The sequence below is a fragment of the Eschrichtius robustus genome, chromosome X (genome assembly GCF_028021215.1).
Source record: "Eschrichtius robustus isolate mEscRob2 chromosome X, mEscRob2.pri, whole genome shotgun sequence".
Classification (NCBI taxonomy): domain Eukaryota; kingdom Metazoa; phylum Chordata; class Mammalia; order Artiodactyla; family Eschrichtiidae; genus Eschrichtius; species Eschrichtius robustus.
In genome coordinates, this window is record NC_090845.1 from 114,761,665 (window position 1) to 114,783,101 (window position 21,437).

General features: G+C 36.5%; 1 protein-coding gene across 5 annotated transcripts in view; it reads right to left on the minus strand.

Annotated features, from left to right (window-relative positions):
• ENOX2 (ecto-NOX disulfide-thiol exchanger 2) overlaps positions 1–21,437 on the minus strand; it is a 271,731-nt gene that overhangs the window by 226,679 nt on the left and 23,615 nt on the right. Inside the window, exon 2 of one of the 5 annotated variants that reach the window (XM_068532774.1) lies at positions 3,503–3,672. The exons of the other annotated variants lie outside the window; for them this stretch is intronic. The gene's annotated coding sequence lies outside the window, so the exon portion shown is untranslated. The remainder of the gene's footprint in view (positions 1–3,502; positions 3,673–21,437) is intronic. 5 annotated transcript variants of the gene reach the window in all.

Consider the following 21,437-nt stretch of genomic DNA (forward strand, 5'->3'; position numbering starts at 1 on the left):
TCTCAATCCCCCTAATTCTGCTCTATTCCTTCCATACCATATTGAAAAATATACATATATATACACACACACATAATCACATACATATATGTATATATCACTTAGGATTGTGTGTGTGTGTGTAATACTTGCCTATCTCCTCCTTTTAGAAGCTAAACAATGGGGCAGAGACTTTTTTTGGTACTCAGATGTTTTTCCAGCACCAAGAACTGTGCCTGGCACATAGTAGGCACTCAATAAATATCTGATGAATAAATGAGTATGAAACAGAACCTATAGGGGATGAGAAAATATGGGGCAACCACCTTAGTTAAATCTGATAAGAATAGGGGAATTTGAAAAGAAGAGCCTATTTGAAGAGAATTTCCAAGGGGCATAGGGAGGGCTAATCATAGCTTCCCTCTTATTCTAATGGATTCCTGAGCTACAGAGAATACAAAGGTGGGTTATGTCTGTAAAGCAATTATCTACATTTCTCAGTAGGACACATAAAGACTGAGCATTCTACTGCAAGGTACACAGCACTGTCCTACTTCCATAACCTCCAAGCCCAGATGCCTTGAACAGGTGTACACAAGCACACACACACACACACACACACACACACACACACACATTTAGTATTGACTCTAATAAAGTTTAGGCTAAAATGAAGTTTAGGGATGATCTACAGATTTTTTTTTTTGATCTACAGATTTTAATTATGCATGTTCTCTCATTCTCCTTAACACAAATAACCAAGACTTATACCTCAAATGTATAATCTGAACATGGACTCATAGAATGCTAAAGCTAGGACGTACCTTAGAGATCATCTAATCCAAACCTTTCCTATATCATTTATTATTCTTCTTTTTGAGAACAAAGATATCTGTCACTCCAAATAAGAAATAACTACTTCATTAATGTATCCCTTTTGAACTACACATACACAAACACACCTCTTTTAAATATTATACATATTTTCTCTTTCTTCAGTTTCAAATAGGCATCTGATTTTGTTATGATTAATAAAGCACTTTTCTCTCTTACCTTACTCCTTTCTTTGTCTCTGTAGACAAGAATAGGGTTATATCTTTTATTTGGAGTAAATGGGATATGGTTTATGAATCTAAATGAATATCTATAATGTCTGGATTTAGATAGAACAACCCAGACCTCATGAAATTAATTTAGTTAAAAATTGAATTTAAAGATCTGCTGCAAGACAGCATTGTTCTGCTTCCTGTTAAATTACCATTTTATCATCAAAATGTGTATTTTTATAATTTTAGTTATTAAACTAAAATGTAATAGAACTAAAGAAAAGGTAAGAGGAAGAGATAGTTCTGACATATGAACTATGAGGGAAACTATAATATCTGTTTTTAGAATTCAATTTCTCACTGGTTTAGTCTATTTTTCTTATCTCTGCAAAATATGCACTAAAAACAATATATGGGGGCTACATTTAACTGTTTGTATCATATTTCATATTAACTTACATTAATTGGATAATAGCACTGAAATGAAAATGGAGTTACTGTTAATGTCAAACATTTTCTGCTGTATTTCTGGGTGGTTTTGTAACTGAGGAAATCACTTGAAGAAAAATTTTATCTCTTCATGTTAACTTTTTTTCTCACTTGGCTTTTCAGTTTCTTCTCACACTGTTTCAGTAAACACAATATGTCTTTCAAAAATCTTTAAATATATATATGTGTGTATGTGTAAAATTATATATAAGTTAATATAAATCTATTTAAGCTTTAGACATTTTTCTAAAATCCTTTATCCTTTATAGAGAAAGACAATTTTTCATCAAGATACAGGATGTGTTTCTAGTTTTATCACTAAAAAGTTGACTTTGCTCTCTATCTTCTCTCTTTCTACAACTTCAGTTGTGTGTTTTGAAGGTAAAATATTTGTCAACAAATCTGTGGTAGGAAGCTTCTAAGAAGGTCCTCAATGATCCCTGCCTCCTGGTATTCACAAACCCTGGTTTAATCTCCTCCCCATGAATGTGGTCTGGATGTACTCACTTCTAACAATTATAACATAGCTGAAGTGATAGAATGTCACATCTGAGATTAAGCTATACAATGACTGGCTTCTGTCTTGGGCATTCTTCCTCACTTTCTTGAATTGCTCTCTCTGGGATAGCAAGTCACCATGTTATGGAGCAGCCCTGTGGAGAGGCCCATGTGGCAAGGGACCGAGGTCTGCCAGCAACTACACAAGTGAGCTTGAAAGTGGACCCCCATCATCCATTCAAGCCTTCACATGAAACCACAGCCTCAGCCAACAGCTTGACTGCAGCCTTATGAGAAATCTTGAGCCAGAGACATCTAGCTAAACCATGTCTAGATTCCTGACCCACAGAAACTGAGATAATGTTTGCTGTGCAACATGCTAAGTTTGGGGATACTTTGTTACACAGCAGTTTATAACTAATACAAAAACCCAAGTTCAAAACACAGTTACTGCTATATAACTAGTTTATGAGGAAAGCCATATGAATATCAAATAATTTGTTTCCTCTAGTAAAATCGCCCATATTCCTCCAGTATGTCCATCATAGTAGCTCATGCCAAAACGGAAATAAACAAGCTACTTTAACCACCAAATTGGACATAGTCTTTTCAACCTAACCAATGCACTGGTCTTCTGAAAGACTTGCAACTAAAATTTATGAACCAATACCAAAATAAATTTGAATTGGAATCAAATTTCTTAATGGCTATGATTATGACTGTTTAAATTCTGAAGTGGTTACTCACTTCAATGCAGGATTATTGCACCAGACACTACCAACAAAAGAATATATCTTATACAGATGAATACCATATGCTAAACAGGACTAGAAGGTAAGGCTACCAACCGTGTTTTGGTCTGTAGAGTTACGCAAATAGATATACATCATCTACATCCCTCTGGCTGCCTCTCAGGCAAGTCAGCAAGACTAAATACCTCCATTTTCACAGTACATTTCAACAACAATATGATAGCTCCCCCCAAAATAGTGCCTGATAAGCAAATAGAGAGAATCACTATATCTACAGAGGTTTGTATCTGAAGATGATGGTCACTAATTATTTTCCTTCCATGTATTTCTATTTATAAAGTTTGCAAAACTTTTCACAGCAGTAGCCAAGTATAGTTGGCCCTAGAACTACATGGGGGTTAGGGGTGCCGACACTCTGTGTAGTCAAAAATGTGCGTATAACTTATAATTGGCCTTCCATATATGCACGGTTCTTCCATATCTGTAGTTCCTCTGTACCTACAATTTTGCATCTGCAGATTCAAACAACCACAGGTTGTGTAGCACTGTAGTATATACTGTTAAAAAAATCTGCATATAAGTGGACCCATGAAGTTCAAACCCGTGTTGTTCAAGGGTCAATTGTATATTCATTTATTTATTCATTACCTACTATGTTCCAAGTATAATTCTAGGCACTTAGGAAACATCATTGAATAAAAAATACAATACAAAGATTCTCGTTTTCACTGAACTTACATTATATATTAAATCTTCTGTTTTCTGTAGAATCTGACATGGCTGATTTCCACCTTGTTGAAAATCTGTATTCCCTTGGTTTCTGCAGTCTGGTGTTATTCTGTTTTCCTAATAGTCTTCAATTGTTTCTTCAGTCTTCTTCACTGGCTCCTCCTATCAAAACCTAATAGCTTTAGATCACAAGTCTTAGTTAGTTCCTGGGCTCCTCATTAATATAATTTGTTCCTCAGAAAACTCATTCATTTCCTCAAACCCAATAATCATCTCTCTAAATGTAGCCTCTCAATTTTATATTTCTCATCCAATTTCCTATCTAGTGACTCCTTATGCTTACATATTTCTATTAGGATAATCCCACACCTTCAAGTAATGACCTAATCATTATCAACTACTTAAAATGGGTCTCCTTATGCTCTTTTATATTCCATCAATGACAGCACTATTCTCTCAGTCATCCAGTCTCACAATTAATCTTCTCTTTCTAATCAGTCAAGTCCTGCTCATTTTGCCTTTATAATATCTCTTGTATCCATTATTTACTTTCCATTCCCATGACTAGGTCCTCATCGCTTCATGAATGGATTGACTATAATATCGTCCTAATTGATTTCTAGTCTTTCTATTCCAATCTCTCCTTTACACTACTTCTAGGTTGATTTTTATGAAATATCACTTTCATCATGTCATCATCCTGAATCACGAACCATTAATAGCTTCCCATTGTCCATAAAGTCTAAATTCCTCATTCTGACATTTAAAGCTCTTCAAATCTGCCTCTAGCCTATTTATTAAACTAATTTCTTGCTATTCACCAATGCAAACTATTTATTCCAGTTAGGATGGTCTCCTTAACATCCCCAGAGCATATTACGCTTATCTGGGCCTCTAGGATTTTGCTCATGATAGTCATCAAGCTTGGAAAGAGTCTTCCCCACTCTTTTGTTCTACAAAATCCTACCTATGTTTAAGTCTCTCTTCCCAACAAATCCCTTACAACTTTAGTCCATACAACTTTAGTCCATACTCTTTTTTTTCTTGTTTAGTGCCTACTGTATATGGCACTTGCTTTGCCTCTTAATCATATTTTTCCATACTATATTTTTTCTTGTCTCAGTTTCCCTTGTAGGAGTCTAGGCTACTTAACGGTAAGACAAGTGTCATCATTTGTTCCTTCCACCACTTTTTTTTCAGTAGTCCACAACAGCAGATCCAAAACTTTTTAAAAAGTTTAAAAAAATACTGAGAATCTCAGAGTCTTTGATTTTTGCAGGTTATATCTATCAATACCTACTATACTAGAAATTATAACTGTGACATTTTAAAAGTATTGATTTATTTACTCATTTAAATATAACAGTAAATCAAATATATGTTTACATAAGTAACATGTTTATGAAAAATAACTATATTTTGCAAAACAAAATAAAAAGTGAGAATAATAGCATTGTTTGGCCAGTTTGCAAATCTTTTTTATAGAAGAGAGTTTACTAGAAGACAGTTGGATTCTTGTGTCTCCTTCTGCAATCAATATGTTGTGATATGATTTTTGTGATATGTTCTTTTAAAGTATATGAAGAAAATCTGGCCTAATGTAAATATGTAACTGGAAAATGGAGGAATGTGTGAATAATTGTTTCAGATAATTGTGGATATTCTTCTTTAATACTATACCAAAATTTGACAGTGGTATAGTTTCTTTAAGATAAGTGCAGTGGGGAATCTGAATCCATATTAATGAATTTTTTGGACTTTGTTATATTGAAATTCACTGGTCAGCCTTGTACTTTAAATGAATCTTTTACCCAGGCATGATTTTACAACATCATGCATTGATCATTTGACAAATACTGTTTCACTGAGCTATGCAGATCTTCCAAATGGTGACACATTTCATTATATAACATTTAAAAAATCACATTAGTTAATATCACTGCTGATCTCCTCAGAAAAGGTTATAAATATTGGGAAGTTCTCAAGCTTATGGTGGCAGATATAACTGTTCCAAAATTCTAATTTTCACTTAAAGCTCCAATTTTATTGTTGACAACAAATACTGTCAGTTATTTTCCTTAAAGTGACAGGCTTACTTTATTTTTGAGAAAATGGCTGCCAGATACCCAGGTCTGAATAACCATTGTTTGTCAGTTGTTCTTTCAAGTAAAATTAAAGTTTTGTGTAAAAATCTGCTAGTTCAATTTACAACTCAATCATGCAAGTGCTTTACCTCCAGATACTGTCATACTTCAGTATGTATGAGAAGTGCATGTTTCCCATTTTGATACATAGATGATTAAAAAGATATGTACTCATCAAACTGTGCACATTAAATATGTGCAGTTCTTTGTATGTCAGTTATATCTCAAAAAAGCTATTTTAAAAGATATGTGCACAAAGATCAATATTTAATAAAATTAATAATATTTACTGGTTTATCAAAGACAGTATTAAGTGAAAATGGATTTTTTAACCATGAGCGTGTGGTGGTAAAGAATACAATTACTAACAAGTACCATTTGGTATCACTCCCTTGATTTGTGCCAAGGCACCAGTAGTATTACTCTTGCATCATTAGTGAAAATGTCAACACAGGGAAAAAGGCAAATAACATCTTAGAATTATTGTGAAAAGAGTTTTGACCTCTCAGACTCCCTGAAAGACTCCTGCGGAGCCCAGGGGTCCATGGACCACACATTGAGAACCACTCAAAGTGATTCTGTACTATGAGTCTACACTTGAATCTACACTATGAGTCTACTCTTTGAGGTCTACACTATGCTGGGAACTCTTTCCTCCTTTAGCATTACCTCTGGTCACTTCACTGGTTTCTTGTTGAGCTCAGTCTTCTTCTGTTAACATTCTAAATATACTCTAATATACCTAATTTACCTAAATGGTTTCAGCTACAACCTATAAACTAACGATCCCCCCAAATCTATATCTCTAATGCATACTTATCTTCTGACCCTCAAATCTATATTTCTGATTAATATCCTGTAGATACCTCCAACTTGATACACCCAAAACATAATTCATCTTTTCTCTCAAATTCTTTCATACTCCTGAACTCCCAATGTAGGCTGTTAGCACCTTTGTTCGTCCAGTCACCCAATCTAGAAATCTAGGGGTCATCCTTAACTCCTTCCTCTCCCTCACCCATAAAGGGCCAGCCAGGCAACATCAATTTATGATATTGTGATAACATCAATATTGTAATACAATAAGGAGTGGCAAAACCCAAGTCAAACCAGAGAATGCATGTTCCATCTAAAGGTATTCAAATTCAAACACTGTGTGTGGCAAATCGAACATATTTGTTAGTTTCTAGTCTGTGATACTTGGTAACTCTGAAATATATCTTGAATTTGCACCTGTCTTTCCATTTCCACTGCCATTCTTCTACTTTAGATCCTCCATCATCTCTTACCGAGACTATTGCAATAGCCTTATAACTGATCCTCTGGCTCCAATTTCCACAAATACTCCCTCTTCCCTGCCCCACCCAGGTTTACCTTTCAGAAGGCAAACAGTGATCTAAAGTGCAAATTTGGTTACTTATTTGAAACTCCAGCTTAAAATCCTATAATTGTTCCCAATCCTCTATAAGGAAAATATACACATTTCTTAGCACAGTGTTAATCTATAATCTGTCCGCCTCCACTTATTACTTTAGTTTCACATTTCCCCACTTTCCTATCCAAAAGCCAAACTCCAGCTATCAATATCATGATAAGAGTTAAGACTTTTAAATCACTTCTTATATGCCATGCACTGCTCCAAATTACATATATTAACTCATTAGTCCTCACAACTATATAAAATAGGTATCATTACTAAGCCCATTTTACAGATGAGGAAACTGAAGCACAAAGCCAAATTGAATCATTAGGAATTCATTTACAGTTGCTCACGTTGTTTCAGGATTCTGTGTCTTTGTATATGCTATTCTCTCTGACTAAAATGCTTTTTGTTTTCTTTTCTAACAAATTTACCATCTTTCAAGATTCAGATCAAATATTATCTCTTTCAGCTATCTTCTGTAGCTATCGCCTTCCCCAGGTAAAGCTGATATTCCTTCTCACCTTTGGAACACAAACTACATATTACAACTCACCAAAAATAAACATCTGCCTAGCACTTACAGTAGAACAGTGGCTTACCAGTAGCAGGTAGTCCTTGCTGTAAGCAATACACTATGTCAAGAACTATAATTTCTACTTTTTACGGATGAGTGAGAGGAACAAGGTGAAGGTGGTTTTGTTCCTAAGCCCCCTTCCTAACCTCACTCCCCCACAATCACTAGCACATCCCCATGGCAGATAGTCCTTTAGAGATGATTCAAGCACAAGTCATAACTTCTACAGGTTGGATAACCCCTATCTGGGGCCTTATAATCCAGGAGGCTGAAACCCACTTCATAATCCCTCAATAATGTGATGTCTGTTTGGATAATTGGAACTGTAAAAATCAATAAGAAAAGTTTAAAAACAGTCATGACAAGCCACTCCGAAATGAAGAAGAAACTATAGGTCACTGATTACTATGAGTTTTTACAGAGAAATCTATATAGTCTTTCCTAAATTGAGCATTAAGGTATAAAAGCTCCTTATTCTCTAACACATTTAGAGTTTGAACACATGTAATCTAGCATCTTCTACTAGGCAAGGGTTTAATGAACATTTTGTGAGAACATCTGTTTGTTATTTATCTTTGTCTCATTTTACACATCAGCAAATCCCTTTTTACCACCAGGACAGAATAAAAATCACCATTTCATTATACAGCGTTCATAATTTTAAACTTCAACTGGGGGAAAGAGAAGCAATCGTCAGCACTGTATTCTACCTGATGTTACAAGGAAGAAATACAAGGGTGAGGAAGTGCAGACGGGAAATGATTAAATATACAAATCCTTTTAATACACACTCTGCCAATGGCTACTGTATTTTACTGTTCCAGCAACTGCTAAGGAGAATTAAAAGCCACTCTATCTTTCTAGAAGGGTATTCTTGTTTGCCCTCTTGAGTCTACGTCAAAGAAAAGGGATGGTTTTACCTAAATAAACTTTTTTTCTCTATGTTCTACAGAGAGAACTTTAACAATGAAACAGCTATTGATATTATCAGGTCTAGATATTTTCCCCAGATTTATTGAGGTATAATTGACATAAAACATTGTGTAAGTTTAAGGTGTACAATGTGATGATTTAATATATATACATATTGTGAAATGATTGCCACAATAAGGTTAGTTAACACTTCGAAAATCTGGAAAATTACAGAGAGAGCTACTGTATTTTCTTCAATGCTCCTATCCTATTTCAGGAAGCTACCTAATGGCATTTCTAAGTGCTGCCACTATTCATTATGAGAAGGAGCCAATATCAAGGCCTTAGTCATCAGGAATGGGCAGTGCCATGAGCTAAGGCTAGTACAAAGCAGGGAAAGAATGCTGCCAGCTTAGGCAGAGTAACTGAAGCCATTTCTGGAAGCATATCCATCATAGCATCCACTTGCAAATGTAATGTTTTAAGGGAGATAACAGCATAAAACAAAACAGAAGTTACAGTTGATTTTTCCCTAGATCCAAATATACTGTCCTATTTGCCATGGAAAATAATAAAGTAAGGAATAAGAAAGGCACAGTCCTTGCCTTCAAGAACTTACAATCATTTCTTTCCAACAGTCATTTATAGTACACTTACATCACTAGCCTTGTATAAGGAGAACAAGTTTAGCACATATAAACTCACTAAACAATAGGAGGAGATATAATACCTAATTGAACATTGGATTGGGTGGTATAGATAGTAAATACTGTTGCAGTTCAGAGAAGGAGAAAATCAATGTAGGCTGGCAGGAGAGGGGGAAGCTTTCTGTGATGTGTAGAATTTGAGTTTGGTAAGTTGGAGAAGATTTAGAAAGGTGAAGAAGGAGGACAAACTAAGAATCAAATATCATGCACCTTCATCCTATCCCAGCACTTGAGTTCTTTATCATAGAAGTGTTTTGAAAGTTCCTCCCCATAATACCATCAAACAGGTAAAGGAGGAGATAAAGAGATGCACATACCTCCCTTACACTTTCCTTTCTAAGCCACTGGGGAACAGAAACCTCAGATAGGAATTGATCTGAATATCTGATTAAAGTAATTGATGTTAAAATATGATTGAGGTTTAACGTTCCCATGAGACATTTGTAGCTTAAAAGAGGAGATAATCAACCAATAAAGAATCTCTAATTAGTACAATTACGTGGAAAAAGATTTTGAAGCTGGGAGAGGGCCTCCCCCAAGCATTTTTGCTTCTCGTTGTCCATTTCAGACAGTGGGGTTTCCTTCCCCCACATAATCTGCTCAAACTTAAGATACACAGGATCACTACAGTGTTACATGTCTTTACCCTTATTATTATTTTTTTTTTACAGAAGGTTCTTTTTTTTTTGTTTTTTATACAGCAGCTTATTAGTTATCAATTTTATACATATTAGTGTATATATGACAATCCCAATCTCCCAATTCAGCCCACCACCATCACCCACCCACCCCCGCTTTCCCGCTTTGGTGTCCATACGTTTGTTCTCTACATCTGTGTCTCTATTTCTGCCTTGCAAACCAATTCATCTGTACCATTTTTCTGCATTCCACATATATGCATTAATATACGATATTTGTTTTTCTCTCTCTGACTTACTTCACTCAGTATGACAGTCTCTAGGTCCATCCACATCTCTACAAATGACCCAATTTCATTCCTTTTTATGGCTGAGTAATATTCCATTGTATATATGTACCACTTCTTCTTTATCCATTCGTCTGTCGACGGGCATTTAGGTTGCTTCCATGTCCTGGTTATTGTAAATAGTGCTGCAATGAACATTGGGGTGCATGTGTCTTTTTGAATTATGGTTCTCTCTGGGTATATGCCCAGTAGTGGGATTGTTGGGTCATATGATAATTCTATTTTTAGTTTTTTAAGGAACCTCCATATTGATCTCCATAGTGGCTGTATCAATTTACATTCCCACCAACAGCGCAAGAGGGTTCCCTTTTCTCCACACTCTCTCCAGCATTTATTGTTTGTAGATTTTCTTTTTTTTTTTAACATCTTTATTGGAGTACAATTGCCCCACAGTGGTGTGCTAGCCTCTGCTTCACAACAAAGTGAATCAGCTATACATATACATACATCCCCATATCTCCTCCTTCCCGCATCCCCCCCAACCCCCCCATCCCACCCCTCCAGGTGGCCACAAAGCACCGAGCTGATCCCTCCATGCCACGTGGCCGCCCCCGACCAGAAATCCACTCTACACTTGGCAGTATACACAACTCCATGCCACTCCAGCACCTCGCTCCAGCCCATGCCCATCCCCATGTGTCCTCAAGCCCATTCTCTACGTCTGCGTCTTTATTCCTGTCCTGCCCCTAGGTTCTTCAGAACCGTTTTTTTTTTTTTTAGATTCCACATATATGTTAGCATATGGTATTTGTTTTTCTCTTTCTGACATACTTCACTCTGTATGACAGACTCTAGGTCCATCCACCTCACTACAAATAACTCAATTTCATTTCTTTTTATGGCTGAGTAATATTCCACTGTATATATGTGCCACATCTTCTTTATCCATTCATCTGTTGATGGACACTTAGGTTGCTTCCATGTCCTGACTATTGTAAATAGAGCTGGAATGAACATTGTGGTACATGACTCTTTTTGAATTATGGTTTTCTCAGGGTATATGCCCAGGAGCGGGATTGCTGGGTCGTATGGTAGTTCTCTTTTTAGTTTTTTAAGGAACCTCCATACTGTTCTCCATAGTGGCTGTATCAATTTACATTTCCACCAACAGTGCAAGAGGGTTCCATTTTCTCCACACCCTCTCCAGCATTTGTTGTTTGTAGATTTTCTGATGATGCCCATTCTAACCGCTGTGAGGTGATACCTCATTGTACTTTTGATTTGCATTTCTCTAATAGTGATGTTGAGCAGCTTTTCATGTGCCGCTTGGCCATCTGTTTGTCTTCTTTGGAGAAATGTCTATTTAGGTCTTCTGCCCATTTTTTAATTGAGTTGTTTGTTTTTTTAATATTGAGTGGCATGAGCTGTTTATATATTTTGGAGATTAATCCTTTGTCCATTGATTCATTTGCAACTATTTCCTCCCATTCTGAGGGTTGTCTTTTCATCTTGTTTATAGTTTCCTTTGTTGTGCAAAAGCTTTTAAGTTTCATTAAGCCCCATTTGTTTATTTTTGTTTTTATTTCCATTTCTCTAGGAGGTGGGTCAAAAAGGATCTTGCTGTGATTTATGTCAAAGAGTGTTCTTCCTATGTTTTCCTCTTAGAGTTTTATGGTGTCCCGTCTTACATTTAGGTCTTTAATCCATTATGAGTTTATTTTTGTGTATGGTGTTAGGGAGTGTTCTAATTTCATTCTTTTACATGTAGCTGTCCAGTTTTCCCAGCACCACTTATTGAAGAGACTGTCTTTTCTCCATTGTATATCCTTGCCTCCTTTGTCATAGATTAGTTGACCATAGGTGCGTGGGTTTATCTCTGGGCTTCCTATCCTGTTCCATGGATCTATATTTCTGTTGTTGTGCCAGTACCATATTGTCTTGATTACTATTGCTTTGTAATATAGTCTGAACTCAGGGAGTCTGATTCGTCCAGCTCCATTTTTTCCCCTCGAATTGCTTTGGCTATTTGGGGTCTTTTGTGTCTCCATACAAATTTTAAGATTTTTTGTTCTGGCTCTGTGAAAAATGCCATTGGTAATTTGATAGGGATTGCATTGAATCTGTAGATTGCTTTGGGTAGTATAGTCATTTTCACAATATTGATTCTTCCAATCCAAGAACATGGTATATCTCTCTATCTGTTTCTGTCATCTTTGATTTCTTTCATCAGTGTCTTATAGTTCTCCAACTACAGGTCTTTTATCTCCTTAGGTAGGATTATTCCTAGGCATTTTATTCTTTTAGTTGCAATGGTGAAAGGGATTGTTTCCTTAATTTCTCTTTCTGATCTTTCGTTGTTTGTGTATAGGAATGCAAGAGATTTCTGTGCATTAATTTTGTATCCTGCAACTTTACCAAATTCATTGATTAGCTCTAGTAGTTTTCTGGTGGCATTTTTAGGGTTATCTATGTATAGTATCATGTCATCTACAAACAGTGACAGTTTTACTTTTTCTTTTCTGATTTGGATTCCTTTTATTTCTTTTTCTTCTCTAATTGCCTTGGCTAGGACTTCCAAAACTATGTTGAATAATAGTGGCAAGAGTGGACATCCTAATCTTGTTCCTGATCTTAGAGGAAATGCTTTCAGTTTTTCACCATTGAGAATGATGTTTGCCTTGGGTTTGTCACATATGGTCTTTATTATGTTGAGGTAGGTTCCCTCTATGCCCACTTTCTGGAGAGGTTTTTTTTTTTTTATCATAAATGGGTGTTGAATTTTGTCAAAAGGTTCTTCTGCATCTATTGAGATGATCAAAGGTTTTTTTCCTTCAATTTGTTAATATGGTGTATCACACTGATTGATTTGCGTATACTGAAGAATCCGTGCATCCCTGGGATAAATCCCACTTGATCATGGTGTATGATCCTTTTAATGTGTTTTTGGATTGTGTTTGATATTATTTTGTTGAGGATTTTTGTGTCTATATTCATCAGTGATATTGGTCTGTAAATTTCTTTTTTTCTAGTATCTTTGTCTGGTTTTGGTATCAGGGTGATTGTGGCCTCATAGAATGAATTTGGGAGTGTTCCTTCCTCTGTAATTTTTTGGAAGAGTTTGAGAGGATGGGTGTTAGCTCTTCTCTAAATGTTTGATAGAGTTCACCTGTGAAGCCATCTGGTCCTGGACTTTTGTGTGTTGGAACATTTTTAATCACAGTTTCAATTTCATTACTTGTGATTGGTCTGTTCATATTTTCTATTTCTTCCTGGTTCAGTGTTGAAAGGTTATATCTTTCTAAGAATTTTTCCATTTCTTCCACGTTTTCCATTTTATTGGCATAGAGTTGCTTGTAGTAGTCTCTTAGGATGCTTTGTATTTCTGCCATATCCATTGTAACTCCTCCTTTTTCATTGCGAATTTTATTGATTTGAGTCCTCTCTCTCTTTTTCTTGAGGAGTCTGGCTCAAGGTTTATCAATTTTGCCTATCTTCTCAAAGAACCATCTTTTAGTTTTATTGACCTTTGCTATTGTTTTCCTTGTTTGTATTTCATTTATTTCTGCTCTGCTCTTTATGATTTCTTTCCTACTACTAACTTTGGATTTTGTTTGTTCTTCTTTCTCTTGTTCCTTTAGGTGTAACGTTAGATTGTTTATTTGAGACTTTTCTTGTTTCTTGAGGTTGGATTGTATTGCTATCAATTTCCCTCTTAGAACTGCTTTTGCTGCATCCCATATGTTTTGGATCGTCTTGTTTTTGTTGTCATTTGTCTCTAGGTATTTTTTGATTTCCTCAGTGATCTCGTGGTTATTTAGTAATGTATTGTTTAGCCTCCGTGTGCTTGTATTTTTTACCTTTTTTTCCCTGTAATTTATTTCTAATCTCATAGCACTGTGGTCAGAAAAGATGCTTAATATGATTATAATTTTCTTAAATTTACCGAGGTTTGATTTCTGACCCAAGATATGATCTATCCTGGAGAATGTTCCACGCACACTTGAGAAGAAAGTGTAATCTGCTGTTTTGGGATGGAATATCCTATAAATATCGATTAAAGCTTGTGTTTCCTTATTAATTTTCTGTCAGGATGATCTGTCCATCGGTGTAAGTGAGGTGTTAAAGTCCCCAACTATGATTGTGTTACTGTTGATTTCCTCTGTTATAGCTGTTATCATTTGCCTTATGTATTGAGGTGCTCCTATGTTGGGTACATACATATTTATAATTGTTATATCTTCTTCTTGGATTGATCCCTTGATCATAATGTAGTGTCCTTCCTTGTTTCTTGTAACATTCTTTATTTTAAAGTCTATTTTAACTGATATGAGGATTGCTACTCCAGCTTTCTTTTTGTTTTCCATTCCCTCACTTTCAGTCTGTATGTGTTCCTAGGTCTGAAGTGGGTCTCTTGTAGACAGCATATATATGGGTCTTGTTCTTGTATCCATTCAGCCAGCCTGTGTATTTTGGTTGGAGCATTTAATCCATTCACATTTAAGGTAATTATCGATATGTATGTTCCTATGACCATTTTCTTAATGGTTTTTGGTCTGTTTTTGTAGGTCCTTTTCTTCTCTTGTGTCTCCCACTTCGAGAAGTTCCTTTAGCATTTGTGTAGAGCTGATTTGGGGTTTCTGAATTCTCCTAGCTTTTGCTTGTCTGTAAGGCTTTTTATTTCTCCATTGAATCTGAATGAAATCCTTGCCAGGTAGAGTAATCTTGGTTGTAGCTTCTTCCCTTTCATCACTTTAAATGTATTTTGCCAGTCCTTCTGGCTTGTAGAGTTTCTGCTGAGAAATCAGCTGTTAACCTTATGGGAGTTCCCTTGTATGTTATTTGTCATTTTTCCCTTGTTGCTTTTAATAATTTTTCTTTGTCTTTAATTTTTGTCAATTTGATTACTATGTGTCTTGGTGTGTTTCTCCTTGGGTTTATCCTGCCTGGGACTCTCTGTGCTTCCTGGACTTGGGTGGCTATTTCCTTTCCCATGTTAGGGAAGTTTTTGACTATAATCTCTTCAAGTATTTTCTCAGGTCCTTTCTGTCTCTTCTCCTTCTGGCACCCCTATAATGCGAATGTTGGTGTGTTTAATGTTGTCCCAGAGGTCTCTTAGGCTGTCTTCATTTCTTTTCATTCTTTTTTCTTTATTCTGTTCTGTTGCAGTTAATTCTACCATTCTGTCTTCCAGGTCACTTATCTGTTCTTCTGCCTCAGTTATTCTGCTACTGATTCCTTGTAGTGTATTTTTCATTTCAGTTATTGTACTGCTCATCTGTTTGTTCTTTAATTTTTCTAGGTGTTTGTTCTTTAATTCTTCTAAGTCTTTTTTAAACATTTCTTGCATCTTCTTGATCTTTGCCTGCATTCTTTTTCTGAGGTCCTGGGTCATCTTCACTATCATTATTCTGAATTCTTTTTCTGGAAGGTTGCTTACCTCCACTTCATTTAGTTGCTTTTCTGGGGTTTTATCTTGTTCCTTCATCTGGTACATAGTCCTCTGCCTTTTCATTTTGTCTATCTTTCTGTGAACGTGGTTTTCATTCCACAGGCTGCATGATTATAGTTCTTCTTGCTTCTGCTCTCTGCCCTCTGGTGGATGAGGCTATCTAAGAGGCTTGTGCAAGCTTCCTGATGGGAGGGACTCATGTCTTTTCCCTTGTTTCCAAGAACTTCTTTACCTCTTTGGGCCCCTGGATATAGCACATTGCAATTATTGGAAACCATCTGTGAAGTTGGTTGTTCTAAGTAAGTTTCTATTTTCTTCAGCATTAGTTTTTTCTGTTTTATTGTATAAGGCAAAAACACTGATAAAAATACAGAGAGTCATTTTAGGTTGATAAAATGCTCATGAATGATATAGCAGTCATTTTTATTTATCTCAGTGATTCTTTACCAGGCTGGTATAATACTTACTGAAGATCATATCAGAATCTCCAAGAAATCTTTTTCAAACTACGTCTCCCCAACCTCCAATGGTCTGATATTTCCCCAAGGTAGTATATTCCCTCTCTACTTGATTTCAGCATCAGCCTAGACTTACTACTTACCAACTATCACCTACCTTCATTCCCAATCTACCTCTACATGGCAGATCATCACGCTAATGAGAACAATGAAGAAAGGAAAGAAAGGACAAGAAAAAAAGGACGAAAGACAGTAAGTTTCTTTCCTTTAAGCTAGAGGAAATATACAACCCTAGCTTCCTAGTTGTAAGCTTTAAAATCCTGATTGCATTCACTTCATTCTTAAGAACTGGCTTCTATTCTCCATACTCTGAGAAGCATTTGTCATGGCCTAGAATGGCAAACACTCTGTTACATCTGTAACTGGGAAACGGTTTTGGCACTACCTGGGATATGAGGTCTGAGGGAATTACAAAGGCTCTGCAAAAAAAAAAAAAAAGAAAAGAAAAGAAAAGGAAGAAAGGCTCTGTATAACAACTGATCCCTTGGTAGTAAGAGGTGGGAAGAAAGGACAAAGGCCAATAAATCAGCATTGCAAGATTGGCAGCACAGGTGATCACAGCAGTGCAGGGAGGTAGGTCAAACTATGAAAATCATATGGAGCTGCAGCTTAAAAACCAAGAAGCAAATGGAGAAACTAGCTTCAAGCAAGGGAATAAAGTAGAGGAAGGAAAGCAGAGAAATAAAAGACAGATTATAAACACCTTTTTCAGGTGAGACAGCCAAATTCATGTGTAACTCTGAAATCTCGATAAGCTCAGCTAAAAGGATGAAATGCCACAGAGCTTATTTGAAATACTCTATTCCATTATCAAAAGGTATTGTTGCTAGGGTTCAAAAGCAAAAGCAGAACAGAAGACACAAAAACCATACACACATACACATATGCACATATTTGTGCACAAAGATTAAAACAGAAACATGCATACAGATCACATACACAGCCACTCACCACCACATTGACACTGACAATGATACATGTACACACAAGTACACACACACTCACACACAGACACACACACACACACACACACACACACACACACACACATACATACATGCCTGCACTCCAGGATGGGACTGAATGAAAGGAAATCATCTCTGACTTAGTTAATTTTCTCCTTCAACTCTGTTTCTTGGTTTCTTCACTTAGATAGGACTAATCCCAGTCAAATGTAAGAGATGTGTTTGTCACTGAACAGGGCACTTCATTTTGGTTGTCTCATATTACATATTTACACCATGTGGATTCTGGCTACTTCAGAAACAAAAAGTTAGTTGTGAAAGGTATAAGCTTTGATTCTGAAGTGGTGTTACTTTGTGTATGGAGCCACTCCTTATGGGGTCTCATTTTAAGTGAGGTTTGTGCCTTTAAAAAATCATTCACCCTATGGATTCAATGCAACCCCTTTCAAAATCCAAGCTGGCTTTTTTTTTTTTTAAAGGAAATTGACACACTAATTCTAAAATTCATATAAAAATGTAAGAGATGCAGAATAACCAAAACAATCTTGAAAAAAAAGAACAAAGTTGGAAGACTCTCACTTCCCAATTTCAGAAATTACTACAAAGCTACAGTAGCCAAGACAGTGTGGCATAAGGGCAGACATAGAACAATGGAACAGAACTGAGTGTCCAAAATTAAACACTTATGTTTACCATCAATTGATTTTTGACAAGTGTGCTAAGATCAGGCAATGGAGAAAGAATGGTCTTTTCAACAAATGGTGCTGGGGCAACTGGATATCCATATGCAAAAGAATAAGGTGGGCCCTGACCTCACATCACACACAACAATTAACTAAAAATGGATCACAGACCTATATGTGAAAATGTAAAACTGAAAATGTAAAACTCTTAGAAGAAAACATAGGAGTAAATCTTTTTGACCTTGAGTTAGGCAATGGTTTCTTATATATGACACCAAAACAGAAGCTACAAGAGAAAAAAATAGATAAACTTGCTTCATCAGAATTGGAAATGACATCATCATGAAAGTGAAAAATAGTCTACAGAGTGGTAGAAAATATTTGCAAAGCCATAAGATACCACTTTACACATATTAGAATGGCTGCTTATTATTATTAGACAATAATAGTGTTGACAAGATTGTGGAGAAACTGGAATCCTTATTCATTGTTGGTGGGATTTAAAAAACAGTGTGGCCACTTTGGAAAGCAATTTTGGTGGCTCCTCAAAAAGTTAGATGTAGAGTTACCATATGACTCCTGGGTATACACCTGAGAGAAATGAACACATATGTCCACACAAAAACTTGTACATGAATGCTTATAACAACATTATTCACAATAGCCAAAGAGTGGAAATGACCCAAATGTCCATCAACTCATGAATAAACAAAATGGGGTATAGCAATACAATGGAATAGTATCTAGTTATAAAAAGGAAGTCACGATACATGCTACAACATGGATGAACCTTGAAAATATTATGCTAAGTGAAAGAAGCCAAATGCAAAAGGACACACATTTCATGATCCCATTCATATGGAACATCCAGATAGGCAAACGCAATAGAGAGATAGTAGATTAGTGGCTGTCTAGCACTGAGGGGGATGGCGGGAAAGGGAGATAGTGGCTAACCCCTCAGAATTTATTTATTTGGGGGATAATAAAAGTGTTATAAAATTGGACTTTTAATGATGGTTGCATAACTTTGAATATACTAAAGATCATTAAATTACTTAAAGAAGTGAATTGTATTTATGTAAATTATGCCCCAATAAAGCTGTTAATAAAAATTCAGTCAATTGGGAAGCACGTGATTGTTTTCCAACATTTGAATGGTTACCATATGGAAGCAGGGCGAGGTTGCTTGGTGTAAGCTCCAAGGGGTAAGAAGAATCAGGGCCACCACAGAATACAACTCCAGAGGGCTCAATTCATGTTGTAGTTTGTATTCTAGGCCTAAGAGTAGGAGCAATGGGTGGAGGCTGAAGGGAAAGAGATTTGGGCTTATTTATGCAAACATTCAATAACTGGAGCTATTCAAAGATCAATGTGATACCTCATAGTGGAGAGTGCCAAATTATTGGAAATATCCAAGCATAAGCTGGATGACCACTTGAGGATGGAGTAGATGGGTTCATATAACAGATTGCATATGTATGTACTGGGGGGGAGATGTGACTGGATAGCCTTTAAGGCTTCTTATAACCCTAATATTCTATTAAAATGCATATATTACTAACTTTCATCTGTAAACCTTTTTTCTCATTCTTAATAATTTCCTCATTCGCCAGGAATAAATGAGTACTTAAATATTCCCACTAGACTCATAAGTCCCAACAGTGATTTCCTGTGAAATAATAAAACTTGATGTTGTGGGTTAGGCTATTTCTAATAGTTATATGCTGTCTCTGGCTCAGTCATTTAGCAATGGGCCTATCTATTGGATTACTCTTTTTGAGTCTACAGCTTTAAGGGTAGTACTCCATAAATATTAGTAAGAACAGGATCCTACATTGTACTTAATACTAATAATAGTTAAGTTAATTAAGGCAAACTATCCTGGACTCTGTCTTTTCTCTCTTTCCACCCTTCTCTATTTTTTCACTAGATATGGAATATGTAGTCTGCTGATTTTTATAAGTTGCTTCCAAAGCTTCAGAATGAACCCTTTGGCTGAAGTTTTCAAATATTTTGGCCTAAGTCCACAAATGCCATAAGAAACTGGCACTCCATTCTGCAATGCTTTTCTCTCTGTCAATAACTTTAACTTGGGATCATAAAGTGGAATCATTTGTCAGGTGGTCCATTATGATCTAGATTTAAAACCACATTTTAGAGCTACTGGGAATGATTCTATACTGAAAAAGAGAAGTTCAGATAAAAAGAGAAAAGCTGCTTATCCATCATCTGTTTCACAACAGCAAGGGGCAGTTTAATATCCTGGAAGGGGCAGCTTATCAATAGTGACATGGGATCAGAAATGGCTAAACAGCTTCAAGTACCTCCCTCATTGGAATGGTCAAGTATAGGTAACACATATAGTAGGTGCTAGCTAAGTAGTGCTGACTGAATTATGCTGGCTCACTGACATCCTAGGCATACATAAAAACCCTATATCAAAAATCTCAAATGGAAAACATCTGCAATGAATGTGTACTCATTGTCCAGCTAGTATACCAGAGCCTTACTATAAATCCCAACCTCAGGGTTCATGACTTGGAACTGTGTTCTAATGTTCTAACATAGCCCTTCTGTTACTTCCAGTAATAAATCTCCTTGGAGAAGTTCCAAGAAGGGTATTGCCTTAGATCATATTCCATGTTAGAGTGAGGTTCTTCTTTACAGCTTGTGCTTCATCTGGTCTTGATGTGAGGCCAGAAAAGGAAATGTTCTGGAGAGTTTGCTGCAAGGTGGGGGTTCTTTTTATTTTAAATGGCTGTAAATATTTGACAAAACAATTATGCCCTTGTCATTTCAATTCCTCCAGACCACTTCTTCCCAGACCATTTCTTTCCCTTCTTGTTAAAAGCCTCATGAGGCCCATGGTAGGGCACTCAGGAACGCTACTTGGCAGGGGGAAAGATACTACTGGAATCCCAGGCTCATTTCTCCAATGGTCATATTTCTGCCTGTGCTTATCCCTTTTTCTGCCAGATTGAGCTCTTTATTGCTCACACCACTCAAAATTGCAATGAGCACCAATATCCACCAACTACTCAAGCTGCCTTTATTGTATTTACTTTGTATCCCACCCTCATAAACCACTCTCCCTAGATCCCTTAGGCATTTCAATTGCTCTTCTCCATTTCAAGCATCTCAATTCCAGAGAATGGAAACTTGGGCATAGTCTTATTACCAATTAAAAAGGGATTCTCACTACTTTGCTCTAAGAAGTTATTTGCCCATATCCATGTCAGTTACTCAAAACCATATTGGCTTTTTAAATGCCATATCATATTGCACAGTCTTAATATAGTTTACTATCTGCTATCACCTGTAGACTTTAAAAAGCATGAATCAAATTTACTTTTGATGATTATCTATTTGTGTGATATTTATAACCAGGAAAAATGTAATATGCCACCCAAAAACTTTTCCAGAATAGTCAGAATTTTTATTAAATATGGATTGTCATGGGGCTTCCCTGGTGGCGCAGTGGTTGAGAGTCTGCCTGCCAATGCAGGGGACACGGGTTCGAGCCCTGGTCTGGGAAGATCCCACATGCCGCGGAGCAACTAGGCCCGTGAGCCACAATTTACTGAGCCTGCGCGTCTGGAGCCTGTGCTCCGCAACAAGAGAGGCCAAGACAGTGAGAGGCCCAC